We start from the raw sequence: 14970 nt of genomic DNA, 5'->3' as shown, positions 1-14970 counted from the left end.
AGCGAAGGAAATAGGCGACGTTTCGGGCCGAAACCCTTCTTCAGACTGATGGGGGGGGGGGGGGGAGAAGGAAGGAAAAAGGGAGGAGGAGGAGCCCGAGGGCGGGGGGATGGGAGGAGACAGCTCGAGGGTTAAGGAAGGGGAGGAGACAGCAAGGGCTAGCAAAACTGGGAGAATTCAACGTTCATGCCATCCGGACGCAAGCAACCCAGGCGGAATATGAGGTGCTGTTCCTCCAATTTCCGGTGTTGCTCACTCTGGCAATGGAGGAGACCCAGGACAGAGAGGTCGGATTGGGAATGGGAGGGGGAGTTGAAGTGCTGAGCCACCGGGAGTTCAGGTAGGTTATTGCGGACTGAGCGGAGGTGTTCGGCGAAACGATCGCCCAACCTCCGCTTAGTCTCCCCATGTAAATCAGCTGACATCTAGAGCAGCAGATGCAGTAGATGAGGTTGGAGGAGATACAGGTGAACCTTTGTCGCACCTGGAATGACTGCTTGGGTCCTTGAATGGAGTCGAGGGGGGAGGTGAAGGGACAGGTGTTGCATTTTTTGCGGTTGCAACGGAAAGTGCCCAGGGAGGGGGTGGTACGGGAGGGAAGGGAAGAATTGACAAGGGAGTTGCGGAGGGAGCGGTCTTTGCGGAAGGCAGACATAGGGGGAGATGGGAAGATGTGGCGAGTGGTGGGGTCACGTTGGAGGTGGCGGAAATGGCGGAGGATTATTTGTTGTATTTGCCGGCTGGTGGGGTGAAAGGTGAGGACTAAGGGGACTCTGCCCTTGTTGCGAGTGCGGGGATGGGGAGAGAGAGCAGTGTTGCGGGGTATGGATGAGACCCTGGTGTGAGCCTCAACTATGGTGGCGGAGGGGAATCCCCGTTCCCTGAAGAACGAGGACATTTCCGATGCCCTGGTGTGGAACGTCTCATCCTGGGAGCAGATGCGGCGTAGGCGGAGGAATTGGGAGTAGGGGATGGAGTCTTTACAGGGGGCAGGGTGGAAAGACGTGTAGTCCAGATAGCCATGTGAGTCAGTTGGTTTGTAGTGTATGTCGGTCAGAAGTCTGTCCTCTGCGATGGAGAGACCTACAAACCTGCACTTCTTTCAGATGTGGGAGAAACCGGAATTTCCACAGAAAACCATGTGGTCATAAGGAGAATGTACAAATACTGTAGACAGCACCCGTAGTCAGGATCAAATCTGCGTCTGTGGTGCTGCAAGGCAGCAACGCTACCGCTCCGCCACCGTGCCACCCCATTAATTTTTTTTCCCGTAATATTTATTATGGTGATGCGTCAATAAAGATGAACACATGAGTCTGATTACTGCCTTCAGTTGGATAACACACATCTCCAGTCATTGTGTTTTATTGCTGGTTTTTAACCTCTTCAGTCTGAAGGTCTCGACCCGAAACATCACCTATTCTTTCGCTCCAGAGATGCTGCCTGTCCTGCTGAGTTATTCCAGCTTTTAGTGTCTATCTTCAGTTTAAACCACCATCTGCAGTTCCTTCTTACACTCTTTATTAAGCGAAACAGGTCCTATTCTCATAATATTATTCACCTCAACTCTTCTTCATCTCCGTTGCTGCAGAGAATACAATCCCAGTTATCAAATCTTTCTTCAAAGTGAAACAAAAATTCCAGCCCTGCCAATATGTTCATAAATCGCCCCTGGATCCTCTCCAGAACAATTGCACCCTTTCTACAGTGTGTCAGACTCATAGTCTTACAGTATGGAAACAGGCCCTTCATCCCGACTTGTTAATGCAGATCAAGATGCCCCATCTAAACTAGTCCCATTTACCCGTATCCCTTTAAACCTTGTGTGTGCCAGTGTGTGTCAGTGGAGCGGCGACAACACCCGGTGTGATCGGAGACTTGATCGGAGACTCCCCCTCCCTCCCGGGAATGCGTGCCGGCCAAGGTGCCCTGTATCCAGCTGCGGTCCGAGGGAGGTGAGGGTCAGTGGCCCGGGGATCGGAGCGGAGCCTTAGCCCGAGATTCATCCCCGCGGCACCGGAGGCGGCACCGACGCCCCCACTCACCCGGTCCGCTCCTGGCTGCGGACAGAGCGGCCACGGGACACAGAGCGGCCGGAGGTGAGGGTGAGGGTGGGAGGTGTGAGCGGTGCCTCGGGCGGCGGGTGGAAGGTGGAAGGGTCGGTGCTGGGACCACCGCCGTGTCTCACCTATCACACCATCTGCATGGGAATGTGAATGCGGGTGAGGCAACTACAGTGTGTCAGACTCATAGTCTTACAGTATGGAGCTGTGGACAAAAATGCTGGAGAAATGCTTGAGTCTGAAGAAGGGTCAAACTCAGACATAATTTGCTGCCTCACCCGCTGAGTTTCTCCAGCATTTTTGTCTACATTGCCATTTTAAATAGTGTGTGATGGGCTTAAGCCAAAACAACTATTCTCATTGGTGAGTGTGGAGGAATGGGACTTTATTTATTTATTCAAATATGTTTTAAAACATTTTTTTTGAGCGTGAGAACTTCTGTCATCAGCGTGAGAGTGTGAGAATTTCCTCAAATGCGTTAGTCTCACGCTCAATGCGTGAGAGTTGGCAGCCCTGTGATTGGGGATGATCAGCCATGATCACATTGCATGGCGGTGCTGGCTCGAAGGGCCAAATGGCCTACACCTGCACCTATTGTCTATTGCCAATAAGTTCAGTTTTATCACCCTATTTGATTCCATTCCCAATCAAATGTTGCCCTGATGTTAAGGCCCGTCATGTTCAATTCATTCATGGAATTCAGTTCTTTGGTTCAAGTTTGGACCAAGACTATGATGAGCGCTGAAGCCATGTGGGCTAGTAAAATAAACAAACTGTGCATCAGTAAGTAGGTTATGAATACCTGACGTGTGACAACACCGTCTATATTAATTTTCGGTTTAAACCAGCATCTGCAGTTCCTCCCTGCACTTAATTCCCACCACTTGGCTACCTCTCCTCCCTGTCTTCCTCCCTGTCTTCCTCCCTGTCTTCCTCCCTGTCTTCCTCCTCCCCTCCTCCCCTCCTCCCTCCCTCCCTTCCTCATTCCTCCTCCCTCCTCCCTCCCTCCCTTCCTCATTCCATCTCCCCTCCTTCCATCTCCCCTGACCACCCATCCCATATCATGTCCACATCTCTCTCTCTCTCCCTCTCCACAATTTACACGGGTTGTTTTGTGCGGTCGATCAGTGTGACAGACATCGCCGCTGGCCAAAGGGACGGGCCTGGTGAGGGCGGGACGACGGCTGCCCCTCCCTGGGCTGGGCCGGGCCGGGCCGGGGCGGGGCGGGGACCGGGGGAGGGGAGGAGGGAGGATAGGGGAGGGCATCGCATCGCATCGCTCGCAGACTCAGAGTTTGTGTGGAAAAAACGACACCGGCGGAGGGGCCGGGGGAGCGCGGGTGCGAGGCAGATGCGAGGCAGATGCCGCCGGCGCCGTGTCCGAGGCTGGGTTTTCTTCCTTCCCCCCGTCGGCATGAGCATGAGGTGAGTGAGGGGTGTGGTGTGGTGTGGGGGGCCCGGGGCCCGCTACCTGCGGTCGGGGTGGGAGTGGGAGTGGGCCGGGCGCTCGTTGGGAGGCTTCGGTCGTCGCTGCTGGGCCGGACCGGGCCGGGCCGTCACCACAGGCCGGGCTGTGACAGCCTCTCCCACGGCCACAGGGAGTCCGCCGGCCGGTCGGGCCGGGCCGCTTCCACCATTGAGCAGGGCCGGTTGGCGGGCGGGCGGGTTCATGCCCCGATCCCCCAGGAAGACTCTTTCCCCGTAACTTGCAGAAGTTTACCTTCGCTGTCTATCTCTCTCTCTCTCTCTCTTGCAAATCCGAGGTATTCTCGTCTCTTGTGAATTTCCTGGATTGTATCTGAACTTCCTTTCCCCAACCCCCTTGGTGTTGATTTTCTGCGGATGTCTGACTTTATCTATGGTGTCTGTTTTGTAAACAATTGTGTTACCAAGTATTTCAGCGCCACCCACACTCAGTTTTGATATTTCTGTATTTTGAGTCACCGCTGTCAATAATCACACTTCGTAGGTGTAGTTAGAAACAATAAACAAAATAGGAGCATTTTATTCGTCTGTAGCTGAAATGCACTTTTGGAAAGGTTTATGCTTTGTACTAGGGGGTTGAGTTTGTGTTCTTAAGATTTTACGCACCAGAAGTACTTAATTTTCCATGAAATGATGATACAAACAAACATCAGCTCATCGCAGATGATTGTAAGTTTTTGACGCAGACAACACGCCAGATTGTTTAAGTTCAATCATGTATTTGGGGCGGTTGATATCCTTGGGATGTTAAATTTAATGGTTTCCTTTCCAATGATTCAGATTCATGTTACGACAGGGTCATGTTGATGTGAGATGATGGATCTTATGAATGGCAGGTGGAATGCACACAGGTCATTACTCGTTCAAACTAACAAATGGCCACTTGACCATCAACCCAATTAGAAGAGGTCTGTCATCTCTTAACTTTTAGGATAAATATAAGTTTATCTTAGAAATCCTTTCACTGAAGGTTGACTTGGTCATTTGATCCATTGATCACGCTGGAGACTAAATTTCCATTATACATGCAAGAGTCGGCAAATGTGCTCCAGATATAATCATTGGAACTTTGCCGTGCAATAATGTTATACTTGATTCATCTTTTTTGCAAGTCCATCCCTATGCCCTTGATTCTCAGATAGATTATTTCTAAATCAGTATATCTCAACTTTCATATATTCAAGGATTCAGCAACACAGCTTTGTGGGATAAGGAATTCCAAAGACCAAAGCAAGTCTTCCTCATTTTAGTCTTAAATGATTGACCCCTTATTCTGTGACTATACCCTCTGGGTTCCATGAAGGGAAACATCCATCTAGCAGTTATTTACTCACAGCCACCTAATAATCTTGTGTATCACAATAAGATGACATCTTAATCGTTTGAACTCTAACGAGCGGAGACCCAACATATTCCACAATCCCTCCATACCTGGATTATTCTAGGAAACCTTCTTGGATCAATCTCCAATGATAATATAGATTTTCTTAAACAAACCTAATAGGTACTCTGGGTGTGGGCTCACAAGGGCATTTGGACTTTACTGCTGTTTGTATTGCCCCTTGAATTACTGCTGTTTGTATTGCCCCTTGAATTACAGACCTGCATTTCATTATCCTTCCTGATTGACTGCTGTATCTGTGTGCTAACTTTGTGTTTTCATGTACCAATGATACACCTCCCCATTCTTTCTTTGTACTTTCTACAGTTTTTTTTTTTTTTAAACTATTCTTTACTCTTGAAAAATGAGCAGCCTTACTCATAAAATTCCATTTGCCAACTCTTTGCCTCCCACATGACCTGTCAAAACATCTCTCCAGTGAATTTTGCATCTTCTCAGCTTATCGTCGATGCCTCACCACTTCCTCCATGCCTAAATACAAATAAAATAATTGATTCTGCACTTCGATACTTCCTAAAACAATTGTAATAAATTTAATCAGATGGGATATATTTCTGCATTGGGATGACTGCATTCTAGTTAACTGCTTTATGCTTCCCATCCTTTTTGTATAAGGATATCACTTCCAATCCTTGGTATCTCTCCTAAGGATTATTGGAGGATTACAAACAGTTGGATCTAGCGCAGGCTGCCCACCATCACAACATCTCCACGCTAGCTAAGTCAGCTAGATAGCAAGGACACCTATGTCAAACTCCTATTTTTTGGCCATCACTTCGCCTTCAACATCATGATCCCAACCAAACTCGTTTCGAAACTCTTGGACCCAGGAGTCGGCACCTCCCGATGCCATTGATCACAGTCAGTGAGAATCCTCTGCAATAATTCTCAACACTGGGAATGATGTGTCCTCAGCCCCTTGCCATACACACTACACACTTGTAACTTTGCAACTAAATTCTGTTCTAACTCCACTTACAAGTTGACAGATGATACAATACTGTTCTGGATCTTGCGCAATGATGAGACAGAGCACAGCAAGCAGATAGCTTACTAACATGATGTCAAGCCAAAACCTCTCCCTCAATGTCAGCATGACGAAGGTGCTTGTCATTGACTTCAATCAGCATCAATGGTGCTACAGCGGAGATAGTCAAGAGCTTACAGTTCCTATGTGTAAATATCACCAACAATTTGTCCTGGACCAACTACGTGTAGCTACGGCCAAGAAAGCTCACCATAATCTCTACTAGCTCAGATGACTAAGGAATTTCTGTATGTCTGACAAACCTCTACAGATTCACCGAGAAAACATACTGTTGGGTTGCATCACAACTTGGTTTGGTAGCATCTCTGCCCTAGACCATTAGAAGTTGTAGAGAGTTGGGGATGTAGCCCAGTTCACTATGTAATCCAAGAGGGTCAAGAGTGTTTTACTGTCATATGAATCCAAAACGGACAATGACATTCTTACTTAGAGCAGCATAATGGGCTGCCGACCAACCACCCTTCCCCTCCTCCCCCCCTCTGTCATCTATCTACACGCTGCCTCAGGAAAGCAACCAATATGATCACGAAGCATTTAGGCCAAGTCATTCCCTCTTCTCCTGTCAGCTAGAAGATACACAAGCTTGTAAGCACGTACTTTCCCGCTGTTATCATGCTCCTGTATGGTCTTCTCAGAAGCTAAGGGCGTGGTCCCAATCTCCTGCCCTGACTCGTTATAACCCTTGTTTTGTTTTAAATGCACTTTCTTTATAAGGGTATAATGCTGTCACACTATGTACTACACCCTGGTATTGCCCTCTGCACTCGTGTATGGTTTGCTTTGACTGAAAAGCACGCAAACAAAGTTTTTCACTATATTTTAGTACACGGAAACCAATAACAATATCAATGCCTACAGTGCCCTCCATAATGTTTGGGACAAAGACCCATCATTTATTTATTTGCCACAATACTCCACAATTTGAGATTTGTAATAGAAAAAATCACATGTGGTCAAAGTGCACATTGTCAGATTTTAATAAAGCATTTTTATACATTTTGGTTTCACCATGTAGAAATTACGGCAGTGTTTATACATAGTCCCCCCACTTCAGGGCACCATACCGTTTGGGACACAGCAATGTCATGTAAATGAAAGTAGTATTCTGTTGCATATCCTTAGCATGCAATGACTGCTTGAAGTCTGCGATTCATGAACATCACCAGTCGCTGGGTGTTTTCTCTGGTGATGCTCTGCCAGGCCTGTATTGCAGCCATCTTTAGCTTATGCTTGTTTTGGGGGCTAGTCCCCTTCAATTTTCTCTTCAACATGAAAAGCATGCTCAATGGGTCCAGATCACGTGATTGACTTGGCCAATCAAGAATTGACCTTTTTTTTAGCTTCTACTTCCTGAGAAGATTACGGAGAGTCGGTTTGTCAAGGAGGACTCTCTCTAACTTCTACAGGTGCGCAGTAGAGAGCTCATGCTGACCGGTTGCATTGTGGCTTGGTTCGGCAACTTGAGCGCCCTGGAGAGGAAAAGACTACAAAAAGTAGTAAACACTGCCCAGTCCATCATCGGCTCTGACCTTCCATCGAGGGGATTTATCGCAGTCGCTGCCTCAAAAAGGCTGGCAGTATCATCAAAGACCCACACCATCCTGGCCACACACTCATCTCCCTGCTACCTTCAGGTAGAAGGTACAGGAGCCTGAAGACTGCAACAACCAGGTTCAGGAATAGCTACTTCCCCACAGCCATCAGGCTATTAAACCTGGCTCGGACAAAACTCTGATTATTAATAACCCATTATCTGTTATTTGCACTTTATCAGTTTATTTATTCATGTGTATATATATATATTATGGTATATGGACACACTGATCTGTTTTGTAATAAATGCCTACTATGTTCTGTGTGCTGAAGCAAAGCAAGAATTTTATTGTCCTATCAGGGACACATGACAATAAACTCACTTGAACTTGAAGCTTTAGCAGTATGTTTGGGATTATTGTCTTGTGTAGGATGAACCGCCGGCCAATGAGTTTTGAGGCATTTGTTTGAACTTGAGCAGATAGGATGTGTGTATACACTTGAGAATTCATTATGCTACTGCCATCAGCAGTTGTATCATCAATGAATGTAAGTGAGCCAGAAACTTCAGCAGCCATACATGCCCAGGCTACTCTGATATAAGTTAATCTTTGTCTCATCTGTCCACAAGACCTTTTTCCAGACATGTGGTTGCTCTTTTAAGTACTTTTTGGCAAACTGTTATCTGGCCATCCTATTTTTGTGGTTAACCAGTGGTTTGTATCTTGCAATGTAGCCTCTGTATTTCTGGTCATGAAGTCTTCTGTGGACAGTGGCCATTGACAAATCCACACCTGACTCCTGAAGAGTAATTTCGATCTGTCGGACGGGTGTTTGGTGATTTTTCTTTATTGTAGAGAGAATTCTTCTGTCATCAGCTGTGGAGGTCTTCCTTGGCCTGCCGGTCCCTTTGCGATTAGTAAGCTTACCAGTGCTCTCTTTCTTCTTAATGATGTTTCAAACAGTTGATTTTGGTAAGGCTAAGGTTTGGTTGATGTCTCTTGTGTAGATGTGTGGGAGAGTTTCCAAAGGTGATGGAAAGACTGGAGAAAAGGCTAGGTGATGAGAGCACTCTGATACCTGCAATAAGGAGCCAATTAAACATACCTGAACAATTACAAACACCTGTGAAGCCATGTGTCCCAAACATTATGGTGCCCTGAAATGGGGGGGGGGGACACTATGTGTAAACACAGCTGTAATTTCTACATGGTGAAACCAAATTGTATAAAAATACCCTTAAATAAAATCTGACATTGCACTTTAACCACATGTGATTTTTTTCTATTACAAATCGCAAATTGTGGAGATAAATAAATAAATGACGGGTCTTTGTCCCAAACATTATAGAGGGCACTGTATTACTATCTTTATAGCTACTTCAACCTAAAACTCTGTTACCTCTGTTTCTTTCAACGGATGCTGCCTGGTCTGTTGAGTGTTTCCTGCATTTTTTGTTTTATTTCAGATTTCCACCATCTACATTTTGATGGTTTTCATCCTCATTGTGTTCCTTCAGTAGCCATGATTGATTCACATCCCACAGCTCCGCACCCATTAGTATCTTTCCTCCTTGTAAGGTATATCTTTGCTGGGAGTCAAAAATTGTCTGCTTAAATATATTCCACTTATCTTTTGTTGTGTCCAGTTTAGATTATTATAATTTTCCATTGTAATTACCATTATTTAAGTTTGTTATGGTTGTTTCAGACCCAAATTCTACAATGCCTTGCCACATTCTATCATGTTGCGATCTCAAGATAACCCAAGGGTTTCCAGATGATGTGTATAGTAGTTCAGGACTGTTCTTGAGATGTGGTAGGATGGTTTAGTTGTCTGATAACCACTGGGAAGAAACTGTCCCTGAATCTTGAAGTGTGCTTTTTCACACTTCTTTACCTTTTGCCCGATGGGAGAGGGGTGAAAAGAGAGTGGCCAGGGTGCGACTCATCCTTGATTATGCTGCTGACCTTGCTGAGGCAGCTTGAGGAATAAATGGAGTCAATGGAAGGGAGGTTGGTTTGTGTGATGATCTGGGCTGCTTCCACTATTTTCTGCAATTTATTGCGGTCTTGGGTGGAGCTAAGTGTGTAGATGCGCGGGAGAGTAGAAACTGGGATGTTGAACTGTCGGCTGGGTGAGGGGAGTTAATTTATTGTTGACAAGTGAAATGCTGAATTTTAAAATGAAGCCATTATGTCCACGAATCAATGGTGCTTTACATGCATATCTTCCTCTCCCCTCCATACCCCCCTTCCCCCCCCCCACCTAACTTTAATATATGCTTCTATTCCTTTGCACCTCGTTCCCACCTACCTTGTCCTTAAAACCAGTTTAGCTCAACAATATTTGTGGTAATAAGTTCCAGCACTCTCTGGAAAAAGTTTGTTCTGCATTCTCTATTGAATTTACCAGTGACTTTCCCTCATAATACATTTATTTTTGATTTAAGGTACAGAAACTGTGAGAAGAAAATGACAGAAAAATAAATTGGTGTGATATTTTATCTATGATGTGCTCATCCCTCAATTTATTCATAAAGTCTGTGCCAAATTCTCCTAATCCTAACCATTATTGAACTATGTTAAGTGTGTGATTTGAATATAGTGCATAAATTGACAGAAAGAATAAGGCAGGGTTTCTTCAACATGATTCAAATTCAGATTTATTTTATTGTCATGTACATCAGGGTGCAATGAAATTGCATGTTCACATGAAGCTTCTAGAGTAAACAGTATACATGATAACTATAGACACAAATGCAAGACAGTAGAATGGTGAAAAGACTATTACAATCTAAAGTTGGGCAGAAAAATACTGATGGGCAACAGCGGAATAATCAAATGAGGTAGAGTTTGGAGTTGGATGCCAAACCTCCAGAAAGGAGGTTTGAAAGAGATGTAGGAAGGAACTGCAGATAGACATAAAATGCTGGAGTAACTCAGCGGGACAGGCAGCATCTCTGGATAGAAGGATTCAGAAGTTTGATAGTAGCAACAGTTCTTAAGTTTGGACGTGCAGGCTTTCAAGATCCTGTATTGGCTCCCAGAAGATAGAAAAGAGAGGTGTGAATGAACAGGGTGGCTGGCTTCCTTGGCGATATTTCCAGCCTTCCTGATGCACAGTGGCGGACTGGGTCTAAAAATGTTGGTTGCCAGGAGACAAAGGGGGCCCACCCACAACTACAATGCTATCATTTAACAGGGGCCCACTTGCCATCACTTGCAATCACGTCATCAAGGGCCCACTTGCCATCGGGCAAGCTGACACCCTGGTCAGTCCGCCACTGCTGATGCAATACACTGAAGATGGACTGGATGGAAGGAAGTGATGAGCCTGTGATGGATTATCCATCAACTGCATTAGGCGTTTAACATGTAATTTAGTTATGGATGTGTTCACCATTCTCTGAAGGTTCAGGTGGTCAAGGGCAGAGCAGTTGATATACCATGCTAAGATACATCCCATCGGAATACTTTCTATATCAGATTTGTAGAAATTTGAGAGAATCCTTGTGGACTTGCCAGATCTTCTGTTAGAATAGTGGAAGACACAAACCCGAGCCAAATACAATGGTACAGTAAACGATTTGGCAACAAATATGCATAATATTACCGCATGTCTGTTTCTTCTAGCAGTAGAAAGCAAGCAAAAAAGGTTACCCGACTTCTGCACTGATGGTTCAAGAGAGAGTTCAAGAGAACTTCATCTCGAAGAAACAGGCATATGATAATATTATGTATATTTGTGGCCAAATTACTTATTTTAGAATTGCATTTGGCTCAACTTTGTGTATCTTTCATTATTCTAGCAGTTTAGCTTTCTGCTTTTTTTGTTAATTGGTATTCCATAATGAGGTGACATGTTAAATGCCTAATGTAGGTGATAGATTTTAATATCAGCACGCTCCAAATTAGTGAAGTGCTGAATTACATTGCCAGGTCAGTAGATTATGAACTAGAGGACATCGTGCATCTATGTAGTGCGCTGTTTGGAACATTATACAAGAAATACCATAGTGAGATGTGGTTCAACAAGTCATCGAGGAAACAGTCAAGATAGGAAATTAGTGCAATGAAATGCCAGAATGTATATAGTGCAACTGAAGTGAACATGATGGCATAGAAAATAGGAGCAGAATGATGCAATTCAGTACGATCGTGGTTGATCTTCTGTCCCAATACCATATTACTACTCTCTCTCTCCTAGATAGATTTGATCTATCCATCTCTTAGAATATATTCAGCCCCTATCTCCAAAGCTTTATACATCTTTACACCAAATTTAGAGATATAGTGCGGAAACAAGCCCTTTGGCCCACCGAGTCCGCACCGACCAGCGATCCCCGTACACTAGCACTATCCTACTACTAGGGACAATTTACAATCTTTACTGAAGCCAATGAACCTACAAACCTATACGTCTTTGGAGTGTGGGTGGAAATCACAGCATACGGGGAAAACGCACGCAGGTCACGGAGAGAATGTACAAACTCCGTACAGACAGCACCAGTAGTCAGGATAAAACCCAGGTCTCTTGTGCTGTAAGGCACCAACTCTACCGCGGCATCACCGTGCCAGTCCCCGATCCTCACATCTTTAATTTGCCGTGGAGTCCACAACCTGACCTTTCGGCCTGACTAGTGCTATTGGACGGGGATGGCTGGTCGGCGCAGGTTCAGTGGGCGAAAGGGCCGGTTTCCGCACTGTATCTCTAAACTCTAAACCTTTGGGTTCTTGAAAAGCATTGAGGTGGACAAATCCCATGGGCAAGATGGGATCTATTCCAGGTTATTGAGGGAAGCAAGAGAGGAGATTACAGGGGCCATGATGAAGATCTTTGTATCCCGTCTTGCCACACGCAAGGTCCTGGAGGGCGGGAGAGTTTGTTTTAAAGGAGAAGTAGATACCATCGAGAAAATTATAGAATTGTGAGCCTCACATCAGTGATTGGAAATCTTTGGGCTGGAATTTACTCTAATTTGGAAGAGAATGGGCTAATTAGAGAAGATCGGCACAGAAAGCTGGAGTAATTCAGCGGGACAAGCAGCATCTCTGGAGAGAAGGAATGGGTAACGTTTTGGGTCGTGACTGTTCTTCAGACTGGTTAGGGATAAGGCAAACGAGAGATATAGACGATGATGTGGAGAGATAAAGAACAATGAATAAAAGATGCAAAAAAGTAACGATGATAAAGGAAACGGGCTATTGTTAACTGTCTGTCGGGTGAAAACGGGAAGCTTGTGCGACGGGTGGGGGAGGGATAGAGAGAGAGAGAGGGAATGTCGAGGCTACCTGAAGTGAGAGAAATCAAGGTCATACCACCTTGGTAAGCTGCCCAAGCGAAATATGAGATGCTGTTCCTCCAATTTGCGTTTAGCTGCACTCTGACAACGGAGGAGACCTAGGACCGAAAGATCTGTGTAGGAATGGGAAGGAGAATTAAACTGGGAGATCAGGTAGGTTCAGGCGGGCTGAGCGAAGGTGTTCCATGGCCCTGTCTACGTTTGGTCTCGCTGATGTATAAGAGTCCACATCTTGACTTTTATACATCGGCGAGACCAAACGTAGACTGGGAACCTCTGCCTAACCTGAAAGGACTGTTGGGGTCCCTGGACAGAGTCGAGGGAGGCGGTATAGGGACAGGTGTTGCATGTTCTGCGGTTGCCGGGGAAGTACCTGGGGAGGGGGTGGTTTGGGTGGGAAGGGATGCGTTAACCAGGGAGTTGCGGAGGGAACGGTCTCTGCGGAAGGCGAAAAGAGGTGGAGATGGCAAAATGTGGCCAGTGGTGGGATCCCGTTGGAGGTGTGGGAAATTTCGGAGGATTATGTGTTGAATGCGATGGCTGATGGAGTGGAAGATAAGGACTAAGGGGACTGTCTCTGTTAGGACTACGGGGAGCAAGGGGGGAGCTGCGGGGTACCGAGGAGACATGAGTGAGGGCCTCATCTATGATGGAAGAGGGGAGCCCCCGTTCCCTATAGAATGAGGACATCTCGGATGTTAGTCAGTATGTCTTTGTCCACTGCAGGTCATGTCTCACTAACTTGATTGAGTATATTTGCAGATATACTCAATCAAGTCAGTAAGACATGACCGGCAGAGGATGTTGTCTACAATGATGTTAGAAAGGATGGGCTGTTGCAGAAGATTAAGATGCATGGGATCCACAGTGACTTGGTAGTTTGGGGTCAGTACTGGATTGCCCCTAGAAGACAGGGAATAGCGGTGAAAGGGTTTTATTCTGGCTGGAAGTCAGTGACCAGTGGTGTTCCACAGGGATCTGTGCTGGGACCTCTTGTTGTTTGTGGAATATATAAACGCGACTGTTGTAAATGTAGATGGGTTACTAATTTTGCAGAGGAACCAAAATTGGTACAGTTGCAGACAGTGAGGATGGCTGCCAAAGAATGCAACGGGGTTTAGATCAGTTACAGGAATGGGTGGAGAAATATTAGATGGAGTTTAATCTGAGCAAGTGTGAGGTTCTGCATTTTAGGAGATCAAACGTAAGGGGAAAGTATGCAGTTAGGGCTGATGGCAAGACCCTTAACAGCATTGATGTACAGAGGGATGTTGGCATCCAAGTCCATGCTCTCTGAGAGTGGCATCACAGGTAGGTGGATTGGTAAAGATGGTGGCCTTGGTCATGGCGTTGACCATAAGACTCCGGAAGTAATGTTGCACCATTTTTGTGTAATGTGTGCAGTTTTGATCACCCATCACAGTAAGGATGTGGAGGGTTTGAAGAGGGCGCAGAAGTTTACCAAAATGCTACCTGGATTACAGGGTGCTAGCTATGAGGGGAGATTGGGCAAATTTGGGTTATTTTTTCTCTGGAGCATTGAAGGTTGAGGGAAGACCTGATAGAACTATGTAAATTATGAGGCATGGATGTGGTCAAAATCTTTTTTTACGTGGAAATGTCAAAGATGAGAGTGTATAGCTTTGAAGTCAGAGAGGGGAGTTTAAACGAGATGTGCAGGGAAGTCTTTTTACACAGGGTGGTGGATACATGGAACATGCTGTCAGGGGTGAAGATGGAAGCAGATGCGATAGTGGCATTTGAGAGGCTTTTAGAAAGGCACAGTGATATGTGGGAAAAGGACGGATATGGATATTAAAGTATGAAAATCAATTAAAATTAAATCCAAGGTCTATGAACTTTAAAAAAGCATTGAAGGCAACTTAAGGCAGCTGTTAGAAATAACTTCACCCAAAAGTGACAACATTGCTCGTTTTTTCTAGGGTAAGTAATAGAACATTTTGCTTTCATTAGCCATATAATTAGGAAACAGTGCAAGAAGCATTGGAGAATTTGCATTGAATGTAAAAATGGACAGAATGAATCCCTCGTGCACATCTTCTGATTTACAGTGGTTAATGTAGTAATGATTTGTATATATTGGGATAATTTATATTTGGTGTTATATTGTGAG

At 45.4% G+C, this 14970-nt stretch overlaps 1 protein-coding gene across 2 annotated transcripts in view; it reads left to right on the top strand.

The window, feature by feature from the left end:
• The first annotated feature begins 3260 nt into the window (after positions 1–3260).
• bach1 (BTB domain and CNC homolog 1) overlaps positions 3261–14970 on the top strand; it is a 61777-nt gene continuing 50067 nt past the window's right edge. The window contains exon 1 of one of the 2 annotated variants that reach the window (XM_033033239.1): positions 3261–3488. The gene's annotated coding sequence lies outside the window, so the exon portion shown is untranslated. The remainder of the gene's footprint in view (positions 3489–14970) is intronic. The other variant, XM_033033238.1, reaches the window with a different exon arrangement.

Source organism: Amblyraja radiata, chromosome 14 (assembly GCF_010909765.2).
Source record: "Amblyraja radiata isolate CabotCenter1 chromosome 14, sAmbRad1.1.pri, whole genome shotgun sequence".
Lineage (NCBI taxonomy): Eukaryota > Metazoa > Chordata > Chondrichthyes > Rajiformes > Rajidae > Amblyraja > Amblyraja radiata.
The sequence above is the reverse complement of the archived record's forward strand: the minus strand, read 5'-3'. Positions and strand labels throughout refer to the sequence as shown.